Genomic DNA, 18,492 nt, shown 5'->3' on the forward strand with positions numbered 1-18,492 from the left:
TGGGCCATGCACATTAAAGCTGGTCTCCCCTCTTTATAAAGCCGGAGTGTGATTATCCTGCTTTACCTTGGAAGCTTGGTCATTTGAGAGGGGAATCTTTCCAGATCATAATGGGGGACAATGCAAGTAAGGTAAGAAGGCTAAACAATGGCCTCCCACAAGGCTCTGTAATGGCACCCACGCTATTTAACCTGTACATCTCAGACTTGCCAGTAACAAGGGGACGTAAATTTGGATATGCCAATGACTTGGCTCTAGCATTGCAGGGAAAAAACATGGAAGTGCTGGATGGCCTCATCTCAGAAGACTTCAAGATCCTGGGGAAATATTTTGCTGACTGGAGGTTACTACCCGGTATCAGCAAAATGGTGACTACATGCTTCCACCTTTACAATAAATTAGCCAATGCAGCCACGAAAGTTTATCTAAATACCAACCTACTCCCTTACGATCCCCATCCTCAATATCTTGGAGTAACTCTGGACCAGACTCTCTCCTATAAGGCACACCTCTAGAACACGGCCGCAAAAATCAATACCAGGAACAACATACTCCAGACATTAATAGCAACAAGATGGGGAGCTTCAGCCACCACTCTCAGAACATCAGCATTAGGATTGATCTACTCTGCAGCAGAATACTGTGCTCCAGTGTGGCTCAACAGCTGTCATACTGGCAAGATTGATGCCAGATTAAATGAAATCACGAGGATCATAAACGGCTGTATAAGACCCACTGCTGTCTGTTGGCTCCCCATTTTGAGCCACATAGCACCACCAGCCCTACGGAGACAAGAGGCTTTAGTGAATCAATATCCAACAACCCATTTTTACCAGTGCATGCCGATCTTCCTCATCTATCAATCAGTAGGCTTAATTCCAGGATACCTCCTCTGGCACTCACACAACAATTTTAACATCAATGCCCAATGGAAAGCTCAATGGGCAGTCAAACACCCAGAAACGGGTAGATATATAGACCATCCTACACTTAGGTGCCAGGTTTCAACTTACCTCGCCAGCACTGGAAAACTCTGAACAGGATTCGTACCCTACATCAGTGGTTCTCAAACTCTGGGAGAGTTTGAGAGCCGCTAAATTCTTGTGTGGGTGGGAAGGGGGAGGCAGCAGGGGTGGGGGAAGGCAGCGGCACAATCACCAGATTTGCGTACATATACCCAAGCCCCTGCAGCCTCCCGGGGGTGCGGTGAGCCTGGTGCAACCTGCAGTAGGGCTCCCCGCAGCAGTGAAGGTGAAGGTCTTAGAGGTCAAGTAGCTTCATGCAAAACAAGCAATCCTTTAGATACCTACAGTAGGTCCTAAGCCAGTGGTTCCCAAACTGGGGCATTGTGATGCCGCAGCCATTGAGCCCTGACATCTGACCCCTTAAGGGACGGGGAGGGGGGAAGGCAGCGACACGATCCTCTGGATCGCATGGCTTTGGAGGGGCTCAGGGGTTTGCTGCCGACAGCAACTGTTACGCTGCACATGCCCTATCTTGTCTGATCTCGGAAGCTAAGCAGGTTCAGGCCTGGTTAGTACTTGGATGGGAGACCGCCTGGGAATACCTGGTGCTGTCGGCTTATACCATAGTCTTTCGAGACTGAAGGTTGCCAATCACCAGGGGTTTGCTGCCACTTACCAGATCCTGCAGCAGCCTCCTGGGGTTGCAGAGGGGGGGGGTCTCCACGCCAGCCTCTGCACGGTTCCCCACAATGCACTCAGTCAAAATCACAAACACAACCACTTCCAGTTTTGTGATTTTGAGGGTCCCCACAGCATGGGGAGCCATGCGGAGGTTGGTGCAGGGGCTCCCCATACCCGCAGGAGGCTGCTGCTGCAGGATCTGGTAAGTGGCAGCAAGCCCATGAGCACCTCCAAAGCTGGCAACCTATATTCTAAACCGGTAGTTCTAGTCAGCTGTATTTGGTTCTACCCAAGGTTTAGGGGCTAGTTTTGAAAGGAGGCCCAAATACAACTGGTTTCAATAATCTAATCAGGATGATACCAGACCATGGATAACAGTGGCTAGGCTGTCTCCGGCCCAGAGGGATTGCAGCTGGTGTACCAACCTTAGCTTGGTGGTGAACTGGGTTTCATATCAAAGATGCTACTTTGGTATCCAGAGACAGAACTCAAGCTGTGGTAGCTGCTGTACCAGCTGCGTATGTATTTATGCCATTGCTCTGAAAGTCCTTTATTTGCCCCTATTCTACCTTATTTTTGCGTAATTTGAACACTTCTAACACCTACAGTCTTCTGAGATGCCTCAACACCTTAAGAAGTCCTCCAAGTCATCTTGATGTAGCTGCTATCCTGGTATGCTGCCTCTTGTTTGAATAGTTTTCTTTTCTCCTTGATCAGTGATTTGAATCTGAGTCAGCCCACTGGACCATGGAGCTAAGTTAATGTCCAAGAGCCAGAAGTTCAGAAACCAGGATGCTATCCCTCACATTTATTTATTTAGCGTAAGGCATATAATACATGGACTTAGATATCAATTAGACTAGATCAAATGTCAATGTCCAGTTCGTCCAGCCATTCAAGGACAGAGTTGCCTTCATTGAAAAAGTCAGACCATGGGCCAGTATATGCCCTCAGTTTGCAGCCAGACACAATGTGGTCTATGGTTTTGCGGGAGTACCCACAATCACACTGTGGGGTAGATACTAGCCCCTATTTAAACATTGAGTCCTGACTAACACCATGTAGGGCAGGGCTTTTCAAACTGGGGCGTCGTGATGCCCCAGCCTGCGGGTCCTGCCCCCTGCCCCCTCAAGGGGCGGAGGCAACCTGGAGGCAGGGAGGAGGCAGCGGCATGATCCCCAGGATCGCGCCTCTCAGGGGAGCTGCAGGGGCTTGGGTACATGTACTCAAGCCCCTGCAGCCTTCTGGGGGTGCAGGGAGCCTGACACGACCTGCAGCAGGGCTCCCCGCAGCAGTGAAAGTAGATGCGGAGCGATCGCGCCCCGCTGGAAGTGGAGTGCGGAAGTGGAGTGCTTCCGGTTTTGCGGAGGCAGAGCAGATTGCTTCATTCTCCCTTTCCCTGACATGGGGAGCCCTGCAGGTGCTCGTGCAGGGCTCCCTGCACACAGGGACGGCTGCTGCAGGGACTGGTGAGTGCATCCCAGTCCCTGCAGCCCCCTGAGTGACGCGATCCTGGGGATTGTGTCGCTGCCTTCCCCCTGCCCCTGATGCCCCCCCCCCTGCAAAGACTTACTGCGGGTTTCAAACTCCCAGAGAGTTTGAAAACCACAGCCCTACATTATAATTCATTAATTCCTTGTAATAAATGTTTGTTTTCTCACATTAGCTGTAGGTTTACTTAAACATAATTTGCAACATGCAGTAGTATATTTTTAATTGGTTATTTATGTAATATGGGTCCCCCTGAAGCATCTGTTTATTTATAACAGCAGTATTAGTTGCATGAAAATGAGTTATAGTTATGTTTCAGGGCCAAACTACAATTTACAATAAATGCAAAGTTTGCCCCCTCCCCTGTGTGTTACTTAATCTATTTTTTCAACAATATTTTTTCGACAATTTTTTTGGACTTTTTCGAATTACAAATTCTAAGTCATGTGAGTGTTCACAGTAGTCAATCCCAGGTTTAAATTCCTTAGTCCTGCAAGATGGATTCACATGCCTGCTGAAGAAACAAAAAAGAAAGAAAGCCATTGTATGCCAGGGTAATTTCACACATTATCACTGCTAAGAGAACAACAGTATTACACTAGTGGTTCCCATAGCAAGCAGAAAAAAGAACAATGAATGTAATGAAACAGTAAACGTGTCTAGATACTGTAATAGAAGATCAGGTGATCACCAGGCAGATGATGTGGTGTTGACCGCTATTCCCATGTTTCAACAGCTGGTTGACAGCTCTGGGAAGGGCAGGGCTGGCTCCTCAGCGGTAATCAATCAAGGCCAACGGAGACTCTGATGGACACCTGTGCTTCATTTGGGTTGATGGGACTCAGTATGGACTGAGGAGATGGCTCACATTTTGGATCACCAGGACCTGCAAGAATAAAAAGCAGCTCCAGAAGGAGCATAGGATACAGAGGAGGGGAAAGCCCGGACTCTGCTGAAGGGGGGGATGTTGAAATTCTGCCTGACAGATCTGTGTTGGACCAATCCAAGGACACATGTGGGGATGCTGCTGAATTGCCACTGGACTGGGAAGATTCTGTTGGACTATCCTTTGAAGCTGCTGTGGGCTTGCACTATGTTAAGTGAAGTTCTGGGGGAAAGGAAAACCTCTGAACAAGAGGAATTGTCAGGACGTGTTTGTATAGCAATAAATTTTGTTAATTGCTCTCAAACTAATAAGGGTGTTCTGTAGTTCCTTTGCACACTGCAGCTGCCATTTCTGGAGAAGGGGTGGTGTTAATTAGCCAAAAAGTGGGCATTGGAAGGGAAATGGAATATTTTGGATGGGACAAATTGGTATCAGGATTGGTGTTTGAAGAGAGATACATATATACAACATAAAATACGCATTGTGACAGATTTGACTAATGAGCCCAGACCTTACCTCCTTCAGGTATTTGCCTTCAGGTCACTGCACCACCACCACCCCAGCTTGAAGCACATGCCTTTTTGGAGCTGCTGCGTGTTATAGCATGGCATAGGATAAGTTTGGGCTGTCCATTTATCTGTGATCACTAGATCCCGTGCCTCTCTCTTCTGACCTCCTGCCAAGCTAGGCAGCAAGCTAAAGGTCATTCATGCTTTTTCTACTAATATAGTCAGCCATGACATTTAGCTTCTTATTGATGGTATTCTCTTACAGCAATAGCCTCAGTGCATATATCATGGATGTATAGAGAGGAACTGTGACTGGATCTGGAGGTATACATATGATTTTTGTCAGAACCCTGACATGAGGTGAAAGAACTAACCCCACCTCCCTGCACATTGCAGATCTGATCGGGTCCTCCTGAATCTCCTGCTTTAAAAGAAACATACACACAGGGAAGCTGTTCACTTAACATAATGCAGCCAATACATTTTGGATCTCAACCTATACATTTTTCTTCTGTAGAACACAGAGACATAGGGGCATTTCCTCAGATTATGACTGAAGGGGAAAAGTTGGATATTTCACCACTATTTCCCGTAGGAAAAAACAGTGTGGTGTTAATACATACAAGTATGCATTCTATACTTGTCGTAAGAGGCGACTAAACAGCCACCGGGTAGATGGGACTCGTTAGCCTGGCAAGGCAGCTCATCTGAGAGAAGGAAAACTCTGATCCCAATCCTCCACTGCCTTGTGGCTACATCCAGTTATGGAAAAGATTTCAGGAGTCAACCTCGAGGCAAAATCCGGAGCTGGAGTCCCTGAGGCAGTTCATGGCTGAACACAGTCACGTTCTGGCAACTCCTGCGACGCCGCTGGAACCAACCGTATTGGCCTCTGCCTTTCCATTGGACCATTTCAGCGACGTGGAGAGGGGGGATTTGCTGCATGGGTAACAGCCTATCCTCCATAGCTACTTTACCCAGGCTTCACGCACTGGAGAGGACACTCTGTTCCAGAATCACCATTCAGAGCGTGACACCATAGTCTTCCGAGACTGAAGGATGCCAATTGCTATGCATTCTATAACATCTTAAAACATATGTGGGCTTAAAGACTGTACGCTGGTACAGGGTGCTGACTCTGAATGTAACCGCAGCAGCTGCGCAGTGGTGCTTTACCTGTGCCATCCTCCCAACCTCAACCAGTAAGCTAAAACTAGTCTAGGTGAATTAAAAAAGGTTTAAACAAAAAAAAAAATCAAAGTATTCTGATCACATATTTCCTTCATAATGTGCAATTTGATCCTCAGACACATGAATTTACAATCTCATCTATCTTTCCTAAGTTAAAATTTATGCATTTAAAAAAATGCATTGGTTAAGCGAATATATGTACATACAGATAATAATGCATTCAGTCTGAACTTTTGATGAAAACAGACTTTGGGATGCATGATTCCATTTTTATGGTTCACGCACTGAACATTTAAATGAGGCTGCTAGATTAATTGAAAACTCTTTTACTGTATTTTCTATAGATTTTTTCAGAAAGTTCTAAATTTCCCTACATCTTTGTTCATAATGAACAGACTAAACCAAGATTACTCAATTGTTTTACAACTGACGTTTATATTATTGCTTTAGACCATTTGTTTGATTTTAATCATTATTTGTTTAATTACAATTGATGAGTAAAGTTGAATTATGTATGCCAGAAAAAACACTGATTTACACAATTACTCTTGTTTGGAGCACATCTCCTACTCTTGGATGTTTACTCTATTTCTGTATATTGATTTTAGAATGAATAGAAATCTCAGTGCTTTACAATCCCAATGGTCTTCACAGGGAGATTGGAACATCTCACTTTTGTAAAGTTCTTTCTGTGATCCAGAACTAGGCAGCTAAGAACACATGACAATGCCAAACCCATGGAGACATTCAGACTTTTGAATGCATGACCATAATTGCATTTTACTGGGCTTTTATCATGGGATACAAATATTTTAAAATAAATGAAAAACTGGAGATGACTAAGGTGTTGAGAATGATAGCCCTATTCAGGAGGCCTCTTAAGCCACCTTGACCCCTTACATATGCTGAAGCCCTAACTCTACTATTCCCATGATCAAGGTTTATCTGCAGCATGGGGACAGATTCCCCTCCCCCCCTCCCATGAGGTGACAGGCATTTGTCACTGGAAACAAATATTGATCACGGAGGCAAGGTTTTGGAAGCATGTCAGCAGAAGACAAGGCTAAGCAGCATACTCTCATCCACCTAACCTCAGCAGCTGTCCATGTAAGGTCTGAACAAAGCTTGTGTGATGTAGGTATGCCTCCGTTATTAATTCTAGAGCAAAAGCCCAAGCCTAATTACCCCAGCACCGATTCTGCCACACCAACAGGGTGTGTTGCATCTATGATGGGGAGGCAGTCACTGAGGCCTCCTCAAAGTAAGGAAACTTTCATTCCCTTATCTTAGGGTAAGCCTTCACTTCCCCAACTGGCCACCTTGGATCTACACCAGCTATTTTGCTGGCAAAAGTTGGAGGGGATGGGGCACAGGGATAGAACCCCAGTGGAAGTTGCTGCCACCAGGATCCACCCCCTTCCTCTCCAATCCATCTCCCTCCATCCCCCTCCCTGTCTAGACACTCTGATTCTCCCACTCCATTCTCCATTCCTTTAATTGTCCACCCACCCCTGGCTTGGCTTACCTGTGCTCCTGTAGGTAGACAGCTGAGGCAGTGAGCAGACACTGTGCTGCTGCTGTTTGCAGCAGTACCTTCAAAGTGGTTGCCACTGGCACACTACATATGCTGCTGAATGGCCATTTGCAACAGCAAATCCCATGTTCTGCTCTCATAAATGTTAGGCTTGGGTTGCAAATAACTTACTTTTATATAAGTTACACTTAAAATGAAATGTCTGCTCCCACACATAAGAAAGTGATGCGTAGATGACTTATGTCGTTGAAATGCGATTGTCAAAATCTTACATCTTTTACAGCAGACAGATATATACAGTACAGCCCCTATGCACCCTGGTTATATGCAGGCTCGACTGTAAGAGGTATGGATTAGGTTGTAAATAACTGAGCAACATAATATCTCACCATATTTCTGCCTGTTCAAACAGGAGCTGTGGTATAACATGTCATGCAACACAGCATTTCAGAGAGCAGGTGCTCAAGAAATACATTGGAAAGCAAGAAATCAAAAAGGCCTAAAAGATATAGTCCTTTCAGAAACAAAGCTTATTACCAACGATTGTCATTGCTGGAAAAGATGCCAAGGAGCTCTCTCATCAACACTGTTCAACAATATGGCTGGTGGTGAAAATTAGCTAAAGCATTTGACATTAACATTTATTAACCGTCTCAACAAGGTTGCATTTCCCAAGAATGTTGTTTGCTTTCCTCAGCATGTTGTCAAAACTTGCGGATAACCACAAGTGTAACTATCATAAGCTATCCACTAAGCATAGAAACCAAAAGGCACAATAAAGAGATAAAGGTGGGTCCTTTAAGGGTTAGGTCATGCACCAAATCAGTCATCAAAGCAGGGCATTAGTTTTTTGAGATTGAAAAAAAAAGTATAAAGGCAGCTGAGTAAACAGAGAATATGAGTCAGTATCAAAGCTAAAGATCCAATCAAATAAAAGGATAAAATTGTGCCATTCAGATATCTTCCTTTACTGCTCGCAGTCTGTCTTTTGAAATGTATTTTGTCCGGGTACCCCAATAAAGACATGTGACAACATGAATCTGTCCCAGATCCAGCCCAGCAAGGCACAGGTTCGATGGCAGCAGCATCCAATCCCCTTCCCAGGCCTAACCCCCATTTGCCTGTACAGGCCAATGTGGACTTGTGCCAGCAGTATTGTTGGCTCAGGTTTGAGTTGACCCACCAGGCAGACATGGGCTTATCTCAGGGGAAGGGAACAAATGTTCCCTTTCCCCAAGAAGGCCTCCCGATGCAGAAATTCCCCTGTGGAACTCAGTAGATTCTACATTGGTACTGCTGCATAGCCACATGGGGTGTTAGGTAGGATTGGGCTGCCCATCCTAAAAATAGTGGTGATAGTGTCTCTAGAACTCTGCTCAAGAGGTAAGCAGATGTGAAATTCCAGGTCCTGAAATGTGCATCCTAGATAGAAGACCCTTTTCCTAGAATGCACCTCTTCATGAATGAATATGATTATAGAACTGAAAATGACCATACTCCAGATTCAATTTGGCCAGCAATTCTCAAACTGTGGGTCCAGGACCCACCAGTGGATCATGACCCCATTTTTGGTGGTTCACAAAACTGACCAGGCAGATTAAGCTATGTGTATCAAGGATTAAACAAGCTGCTATGGAGGGAAGAAGCTCTGCTACCCAATCAACATTATAACCTAACCCCTTGGCACTGATAAATCAGGCAGCAGCCTCTAGGGCAGCCATTTTCAACCACTATCCCATGGTGGGATAGTGGTGGGACATGAGGGGTCTACAGGTATGCCACAGGAATTTGGGAGAAGGTCATTTATTAGTAGGGCCGATGGGGGATGTGAGCTTCCCACTGGCAGTATGGTGTGCCTTGTCAATGGTCAAAAACCTGATGGTGTGCCTTGATAATTTTAGTGCCTTGTCAGAAGTGCCATGAGATGAAAAAAATTGAAAATTGCTGCTATTGGTTCTCTAAAAAAAACTTGGAACCACTGAATTAGGCAAATTAAGAACATTTATATACCGCTTTTCAACAATAATGTTCATAAAATGGCTTACATAGTAAAGGAATAAGAAGATATATAAATGTTACAAAGCAATCATACTTTTAAGAAATAAACATGTAGCAGCACCATGTACATTTCATATGTATGCGTGCACAAGAAGGCCCCTGCAGAACCAGGTCAAAGACCCATCTGGACCCACATCTCACCATGACCGACAGTTGCACCTGGGTTGCCAATGAGCAGGAAATGAAGGCATGCTCCTCTCCCACCATTGCACCCTGCAACAACTTGCTGCCTTGCAACCAGCAACAACCATTGGGAAGGCATGGTGCTGGAATGAAAAGGACAGCTGCTCTTCCCCTGCCTAATCTAAAAAAGCCACCATTTTTGAAGGCACCTTTTGCCCAGGTAGAAAAGACAGAGGGTGATCATGAGTTTGGTAATTCCTTCCTATGCACAGGCAACATACAGGGATGTCTGTTCCTTCCTCTCCCCACCAAAGTCGCTGACGCTGCCTTTGTTAGGTGACGTGCAGAACTGTTACAGTTGTCAGGTATACATTTTGGTTTTGTGTACTGTTTTGGATGTTCTTGTTTCCGGAGAGCCACAGTCAGATTCAACTGGTAAAAACCATCTCTGATTCTGGCTTGAATCCTATCCTCTGCCACCAGTGCCAAAGTATCCACATGAAAAAGCTGTTCTCTGCATCCTGTATGGTGGTGGTGGAGGAGAGCCAACCAGAAGGCAAACAGGAGGTAAGTAAAGATAAATTTCCTGTGTTGTAAAGTTAAATTTACTTACCTCTGTGTTTACTTATCTGTTCTCTCTCCCTGGAAGAGTTTTTGGATGAGAAAATGTTCTTAGGAGAAAAGGTTTTATAGCCTTCCAGTCAGGGCTGGCCCAAGATTTCCTGAGGTAGCATGTCAAATGCTGACCCCCTTACCTCTTTCTCTCTGTCCCTTCTCTACTTTTTTCTAACCCAGGGAGGAGTAGGATCAGTGGAGGCAAGTAGGCAGTCAGAGATGGGTGGCCCCCACCCATCTGCTGCCTGCTTCAGTCTGCCTCACGGATGGGCCGGCCCTGCTTCCGCTGTTTCTCTGTTCCAGTTTGCATCCACCTAAGAAGGCTGACAGCAGGACTATAATGATGTAAAACCAGAACAAAAACCGTCTTGGGATCGTTGCATATCGCTGAATATAAATTAGAGCCGCGTGTGACAATTTCTGTTCAAGAAGGGCAATTTCTTTTTCTCAGGTCTGCTCTTGCTGCTTGAGGATGATTTCCTTTAATTACAGAGCCCAGTAGTAGCAGACGTTGATTTCTCAAAGGCTACAAGCTGCAGCAGGCTTTTAATAGGTGGATGTGGGATAAGTATCTTTTTATTGGCATTTTGTACATTTCTGCATGCTCTGTTGTTTGAAAGTGTTGCCTTGTTAGCCTAAATGATAGGGTGGCACGTAACACTATAACATCTTCTCAAAATTGGGATCATTTCTTTCTTGGAAGCATGTTTGCTTCCGTCTTTGAGAATACACCACATGGTGTGAAATGTCTACAGTTTGGCTTAACACGTCCATTACTGGATTCACCTGTTTGTTGGCATTTGAATGTGCAAAGCTGCCTTTTCCCGTTGGTCCCTCTGCCCAGGAGTGCCCAAATCCTGGCCTGGGGGCCACTTGCGGCCCTCAGGGACTCCCAATCCAGCCCGAGGGGAGCCCCCAGTCTCCAATGAGCCTCTGGACCTCCGGAGACTTGCTGGAGCCCGTGCTGCTCTCAGCATGGGGGTGACTGTTAGACCTCTTGCGTGAGCTGTGGGACATGCTTGCTGTTTCACGCTTGTGATGCTGCAGCAGCAGCAAATGAAAGGCCAGCCTTGCTTTGTGCAAGGCCTTTTATAGGCCTTGAGCTATTGCAAGACCTTCATTCATTCATATGTTCCATCTCTAATATATTCATCTATGTAAATTTATGTAAATGTATTCAAATTTGAAATATAAATTAATTCTTTTTTTCTCCAGCCCCCAACACAGTGTCAGAAAGATAATGTGGCTCTCCTGCCAAAATATTTGGACACCCCTGCTCTGGACTAACAGTGTCTGCTCAAGAAAGGCTCTTGTTCCACTCCTAACTTGATTTTAACCCATTTTCACCCAGCCCACAGGTGAGGTAGGCGACCTCAGAGTGCCTGATGCAGGGAAGGGTACCAGGATGCAGGTTGTGTCTTGTTGTCTTATGTGCTCTCTGAACCATTTGGTAGGCCACTGTGAGATACGGGAAGCTGGACTAGATGGGCCTTTGGCCTGATCCAGTGGGGCTCTTCTTATGTTCTTATGTACATATTTCGTCCCTGTTGCACTTATGCAATATTGGGCAGAATGGAGACAGCAATGATTTGAGTGTGAGGCCTTCTGTACTGAGTTTGTGTTGCTCTATGCACCATGGCAACAGGAGCGTTTTCTGCCCCATCACCCATGGCAGGCAAGCATGGTCAAGCAGCATTGGCTGGATTGTGATGGGGTGGGACATACCAGTCATTTGAGCTGCATACTCTTCAAGCTTTCATGTTTGGGGTTGAAGGTTTTTTCTGCCCTAATCTAGGGGTGATTTTTGGGGTGGCTTTTAGTCATATAGGTTGCAATTAGCAGGTTTGATGCTGGTATGCAATTTGGAATAAATATCAGTGGTCAAAGGGGACCCAAGACTGACCCCAGAGGATGACACAGCTCAGAATGTTGGTTGGGATCCTTTTAAGCAAGAATTGCAGGGTCAACTTTAGAGACTTGGGCTCCTGCAGTTCACAGCTTCCTCAATTCCTCACTATTGTTCTAGGGCAGGGGTGCCCGAACTCTGGCCCTGGGGCCACTTGCAGCCCTTGAGGCCTCTCAATGCAGCCCTCAGGGAGCCCCCAGTCTCCAATGGGCCTCTGGCCCTCTGGAGATTTGTTGGAGCCCACACTGGCCCGATGCAACTGCTCTCAGCGTGAGGGCGACTGTTTGACCTCTCGGGTGAGCTGTGGGATGAGGGCTCCCTCCACTGTTTGTTGTTTCATGTCTGTGATGCAGCAGTGTCAGCAAAGAAAAGGTCAGCCTTGCTTTGTGTAAGGCCTTTATAGGCCTTGAGCTATTGCAAGACCTTCATTCATTCACATAAGTTCATTTTTAATATATTCATTTATGTAAACTTATGTAAATTTATTCAAATTTGAAATGTAAATTAATGCTTTTTTCCCAGCCCCAGATGGGATGGGCCCAGATGATGTGGCCCTCCTGCCAAAAACTTTGGACATCCCTGTTCTAGGGGATAGATGGTGAAAAGCTGTGGATGTTCAGCTGGCAATCCTTGGCTTTGAGTTTGAGTGATAACATTCACTGAGGGAATAAATGGGGGCTGCTGCCTCCCCCAGGGTAGGAACCTGCACCAGTAGGTGGCTGGATTAAGGTTAGGAAGTTCCTGTTGCACGTTAAACATATAAAATCTGTTATCATGCTAATGAACTGTGGCCCATTTAACCCACACCACCTTGTCTGTGTTTTGGGGGTATATGCAAGCAGTGGCCTCATTGATTGTCTAATTTGGAAGTCTGTTCCACAAACAGCTTGCTAGTTCCTATTTTTGAAACACAATCGTCTAGACTGCATTATGTTGACCTGTGAAGGCCTAATATACGTGAGGGAGTGCAATGGGATGACAGGGGATTTGCAAGAACATGTAATAGCAGTACATTTAATGTGAATAAAGCGCTTTAGAAAGAATGAAGACCCTTCAGTTGAGCTGTCTCTTTTCCCTAGAGCGGGGCCCTATCCTATGTTTGCCTTGCACTGCCAAACTCGTGTTCAGCACAGAACATGTGAAAGCTGGGCTGCTGTCTCGTGCAGCTGGGCCACAGCTGCAACTGGGCAGAAACACGGCACACACAGCAGCAGCTCCCTAAACCTCCATCAGCATTGGTAGGTTGGCAGAAGAGGCATGTTATGGGTGGGGAGGGGGCGTTTCAGGGCAGATTGGGGGGCTGGGGTGGGTCTCAGTGGCACCAGCATGCACCAGATCCTATTCCTTCTTTCCCAGGCTGTCCTATCCCCTTTTTCTTCTCAGACTTATGACAGCAGAATCACTGGCATAGGTCTGAGAACACCCATAGATGATTGGGCAGCCCACTGGGGGTAAATCAAAAATGCTTACCTCTTGCTGGCTGTACAATCACACCTGCCGCCGCCACCTTTGATGCATTGCTATGGCTGCATCAGTGACAGTGGTGGGGGATAGGATTGGGCAATCATTGTTATAGAAAGCAATACTGCTGACAAGGCAGTAAGATGTAATATGGAGAGCAGACACACATAATCACATTCTATGATATGATAAAGTTTTACCATAGTTCTTTGGGATGGGATTGGCAGCCCAGTCCTAAGCAAGTTTACAAGGAGTCCCACTGAGTTCAGTGGAACTTAACTGTCAGGTAAATGTGCAAAGAATTGTAGATGAATTAGAGCACAATCCTAACTTGCACTGCAAGCGGGCAGGTCAGCAGGCCTGCGCTGCATCCAGCACAAGTTTGGGGCCAAAGGCAGAAACTTTCCCCCTTACCCTGTGTTGCGCTGCAGCAATCACAATGGGTCTACTCGAATCTGTGCCACTTGAGGTGGCCCAGATCTGAGCAGAACGGAGCAGCCAGGGGCCTGGCCATAAATGCTGGGTCCTGGCCCCACCTCCCACTCCCTCCCCACCCACCACCTGCCTTCCCCCCCACCCTGAGAACGCCTCCCTCCTGCCTTCTCCCCGCCCTCCCCATGCCCCCCCAGGCTCCTGCATTGGCCAAACATGGCCAACACAACTCACCCTCTCCCCAGGGCCCACAGCAGCACGGGAAGGCCAATGCATGTCTGCGTACTGGCCTATCTCCTTGAGTTGCGCAGAAGTGCTTTAAGGCACTTATACAACACTCCCGGGCCACCACAAGATACTTGTGCTGGTCCAAGTGCATTCTAGGATTGTGCCCTCAGTCAATGACTAGGAGCCTGTCTACTCAGAAGTAAATCCCATTATATATATAATGGGGCTTATTCCCAGGTAAGTGTGGATAGGATTGTAGCCTGGGGTACAAGCTAACCAGGTCTACTCAGAAGTAAGTCCTGTTGAAAGGTTCTTACTCCCAGGAAAGTTTGGTTGGGACTTCAGCCTAGGTCACTTTTCAAGGAATTTCTCCTACAAAGTACAGTGCAATTGCATTATCATATGAGAATTAAAGGGTGGAGTGAGGGCAATTAAAGTTTATTCATGATCTGACAGCAAGAAAACAACACAAAACAGCAAAGTCTTTGTAATAATTTTTGCAGTTGGGATTGAATGCCTTAATGGCTGGAAGGTGTTATGATCCTCTTGATGTTTTCTTTGCTGAGTAAAAGTAAGTTCAGGCATCTCAGTGCATGATCTTGTGTTACGGCTCCACATTAAAAAAGTTATGCTGTTAATATAAACAACATAGATGAGAGTATTCTTTACCATGGAATTAAAAGCCTTATGGCCACCCAGACTACCAATTGTTGATCAACAGAAGTAGTGGTGGGAGCAGAGTGGTGTTTTTTTTTTTTTTAAAGATGTAATTTTAATGAGAGCCTTAGCACCACTGAGCCAAGACATCCCAGTATTTTCTTGCACTGCAGGCTTCCTTGACTAATTAACTTCCTATATCAGGTAAAGAACGAGGAATGAAAGATCCCTGCTGAGAGGACTGAATTTGCAGCTCAACCGGGGCTAGGATGAAACGTCAGCTGACAGCCTGAGTCACGATACCGTCTTGAGTGTTAGCAAAGCTATTGCCAGCTGTGCCACGAGGTGTTAGCAACCAAGATTAGGAACGGCGTTTGTCAAGAGAGGGGCATGACGGGGTAGCAGTTAGCAAGCAAGATGTGATATTGGATGTGTTCTCCAGGTTGGGGTAGGGAGGGAGATGGAAAGAAAATTACTTCTGAGTAATCTGTTTTGAGAGAGGGAAAAAAAATAGTCCATATAACAGAAAATACTTTCCAGGAATATATTTCAAGACAAAAGCACTAAGCATTCTTATCTCCCATCCATTGTTAAGATTAGAATAATAATGTTGAGAAAGTCTTTTTGAACAACGTAATGGGAATTGCATAACTTTTTATATTTTCTCTATGTGTTTCTTTGCATATTCAAAGGCATAATCATACTTGCTTCTTCCAGCGACACTAGTGGTTCCCAACCTTTAGGAGCCCACGAACCACTGAGACAAACATTGCAATTGGCGTGGACCACATGCAACCCACTAGACAAAAAATAAAATTCCATTTGGTAGCCCATGGGGGAACGCTCGGCAAGATACTGGAAATGCCAGCCGCAGGGGGTCCATTCCATGGGGAAGCATGTTGCCAAGTGAGCAGTCTTCCACAGACTATCAGAAAGGGTGGAGAATGGACCCTCCTGTAGCTGGCACTTCAACAAGCATTGGGCCACCAGAGAGGGCAGAGAACAAACTACCTACAGCCACAGCTTGGACACTTCAGTGATCTGTGAAGGAGCTCTCACTTGACAAGACACTGCAAACGATCAATGGTGACCATCTTTTCTTTTCCTGTGACCTCACGGTCCACTTCTCAGAGTCTCAGACCACAGGTTGGGAACCATTAAACTACACAGAGGAAGAGTCCCAACAAAGTCATCTGAGATATGGTGTAGGAAGGTCATTATTCCACTCAACATGAAGCATTTTCATAGTTGTAATTCATACCCATTTACAGGATCATCCAAGGCAGACCTGCAGAACATATGAGCCATCACATAAAAGTCATTGCACAATGGGACAAAAAATCACAACTTCACATAGACCCTGGTGGAATTTCAGCTCTCTATGATGAACCAGGAAAGAGATCTTCTATAGGGCTGTGGTGGATAGCAAGATAAAAACATCATTCCAGTGTGTGGAAGGTGTGAAAAAGCCAAATTCCATGCTAAGGGGTCATTGAGAAAGGGACTGAAAATAAGACTACTAATATAATGTCACTACAGAAACTTATGGTGTAGTCACATTTGGGCTGTACTGTGTATAGTTCTGGTTGCCACATCTCAAGATGGATATTGTAGAGCTGGAAAATATGGAAATGGGGCAACCAAAATGACCAGAGAGCTTGAACATCTTCCTTAGGAGGCTTTTTAGTTTAGAAAAAGGGCAATTAATAAGGGAGAACAAGATTGAAGCTTAAACACTAATGCATGGTGTGGAGAGAGTGACATTTTTCTCCCTTTGTTGAAACACTAGAACCAGGAGTCATTTCATGAAACTGATTGGTGGGAGATTGAGAAGAGACAAAAGGAAGTGCATAATCATGCTTAGACAACTGGTAATGGAACAAAACTGTCAAGATCAGAATTTGTTGTTCAACAAATTTGAACAGCAAATTCTGTTGTTGTTTTGTTGTTGAACAAAACTGAATTCTGAATTCAGAAACAGTCTGTCTTTGGAATGGAAGTGTAAGGTGAACAGAGGCATCACTAGGGTTTGCATCACCCAGTACAAAAGCTCATTGTGTCACCCCCATGATGGATCTCCTCCCATACCAGACCATACAGAATAAATAATAATTGAATATGCACAACCTTAATGCAGTGGCATCAGTAGGGTTGCTCTAACCCCCATTCACTTTATTTATTAATTTATTTATTTATTTAAATATATAATAATACAGGTGACCCAGCAAACCAGTTACCAACTAAAAACCAGTGGCCAACACAATGGCACTCACACAACTGAACAAGAGTTCTAGCATTAGCTCTGATACATGGAAATGAGAGTTGACTTATACTGACACCTCTTTGGTCCCTGCTGTGTCATAACAACACCTCTGGCTCTCCAAACAATCAGTCTCATTGGTTAGTTTTGAGTTATGTAAATCCACTTTTTGTCACATAAGACAGTTGAGTTTTCCTTTTCTGGTTATTTGTTCATAAGTTTTGATAGAATATACAGGGTGAACCAAAAGTAGGTGGACAGTAGGTGAAATAGGGTTTGTGTTAGGATTATATTATAACTATGGTGTTCATTATAACTATGGCGTTTATGTTATATTGTATTTTTCTACTGTCCACCTACTTTTGGTTCACCCTGTAGATATTTAAACACAGTTTGTTTCATTACTTTATGCATGAAATTTCACATTGACTGATATATAACATGATGGTATTATTCAAAAACACCAAGATTTCCCACTGCACATGCTCGATCTCGTCTGATCTCGGAAGCTAAGCAGGGTCAGGCCTGGTTAATACTTGGATGGGAGACCGCCTGGGAATACCGGATGCTGTAGGCTTATACCATAGTCTTTCAAAACTGAAGGTTGCCAACCAAGATTTCCCAATTTTGACTAGTAGTGCTGTTAGCCCCCCCTCCCCAAGTGTGTCACCCAGTGCGGTCCGCACCCACTGCAACTTCTAGTGATGCCACTGAAGGTCAACATGGGGAAAAAAATCCTCATATATGCTTGAGAGCAGGAGAGGTGGGGTAGGCAGGAAGGAAGCCAAAAAGGATAGAAAACTAAGTAGGAAAACATATTGAGAAGAAAGCAAGCTAAGGGAATAATGTCTGAAGGAAAGGAAAGGAAATTATCAAGCAAGAACCTCCAGAAAGGACTGCTAAGAAGACAGAGGCCTGAGTAAATTTATAACAGGTGAAACAGTGATGCATAGAAAACAGAAGTCAGAACAGGAATAGAAACACAATTCTGGGGTGCTAATATATTCATCACTGTAGCAACTTGGTCTTCCTGTTGTGAGAGGCAAGTGGAGCAACCATAACAACAGTCATTTATTCCCCTCCCTGAAGAACAGATTGCCAGAGTACCTCCAAACAGACACAAGACAGTTTGGATTAAAACTGGGCCACATTTTATTGTGATTTATTGGAATCAATGCTGTGTAAACACTGTGGTGGGTCCTATTTCCAGACTCTTTTCCACTTAGTGTGGTCACCTACCTTGAAGAAGACAGCATGCTATCTCTCTTCGGGTGTTTCCCAGCTGACTCATAGCTGTAGATTATCTGCTGGTGATTCCAGCTTCCCTACATCAACCCCCTGGGGGGAGGGGGGTCAAGGAAGCTGAATTGTAGCACATGGGCATCATGACTAGTTGCCACTGATAGACCCATCCTTCATCCTTCATGAAGCCATCCATGCTAGTGGCCTTCACCATATCTTGTGTCAATGAATTCCACAGACTGATTATGTACTT

The 18,492-nt window shown here is 45.2% G+C and overlaps 1 pseudogene; it reads left to right on the plus strand.

Annotated features, from left to right (window-relative positions):
- The first annotated feature begins 1,462 nt into the window (after nt 1-1,462).
- LOC136650670 (5S ribosomal RNA) lies at nt 1,463-1,582 on the plus strand (annotated as a pseudogene).
- The last annotated feature ends 16,910 nt before the right edge of the window (nt 1,583-18,492 follow it).

This window comes from Tiliqua scincoides, chromosome 4 (assembly GCF_035046505.1).
Source record: "Tiliqua scincoides isolate rTilSci1 chromosome 4, rTilSci1.hap2, whole genome shotgun sequence".
NCBI classification, from domain to species: domain Eukaryota; kingdom Metazoa; phylum Chordata; class Lepidosauria; order Squamata; family Scincidae; genus Tiliqua; species Tiliqua scincoides.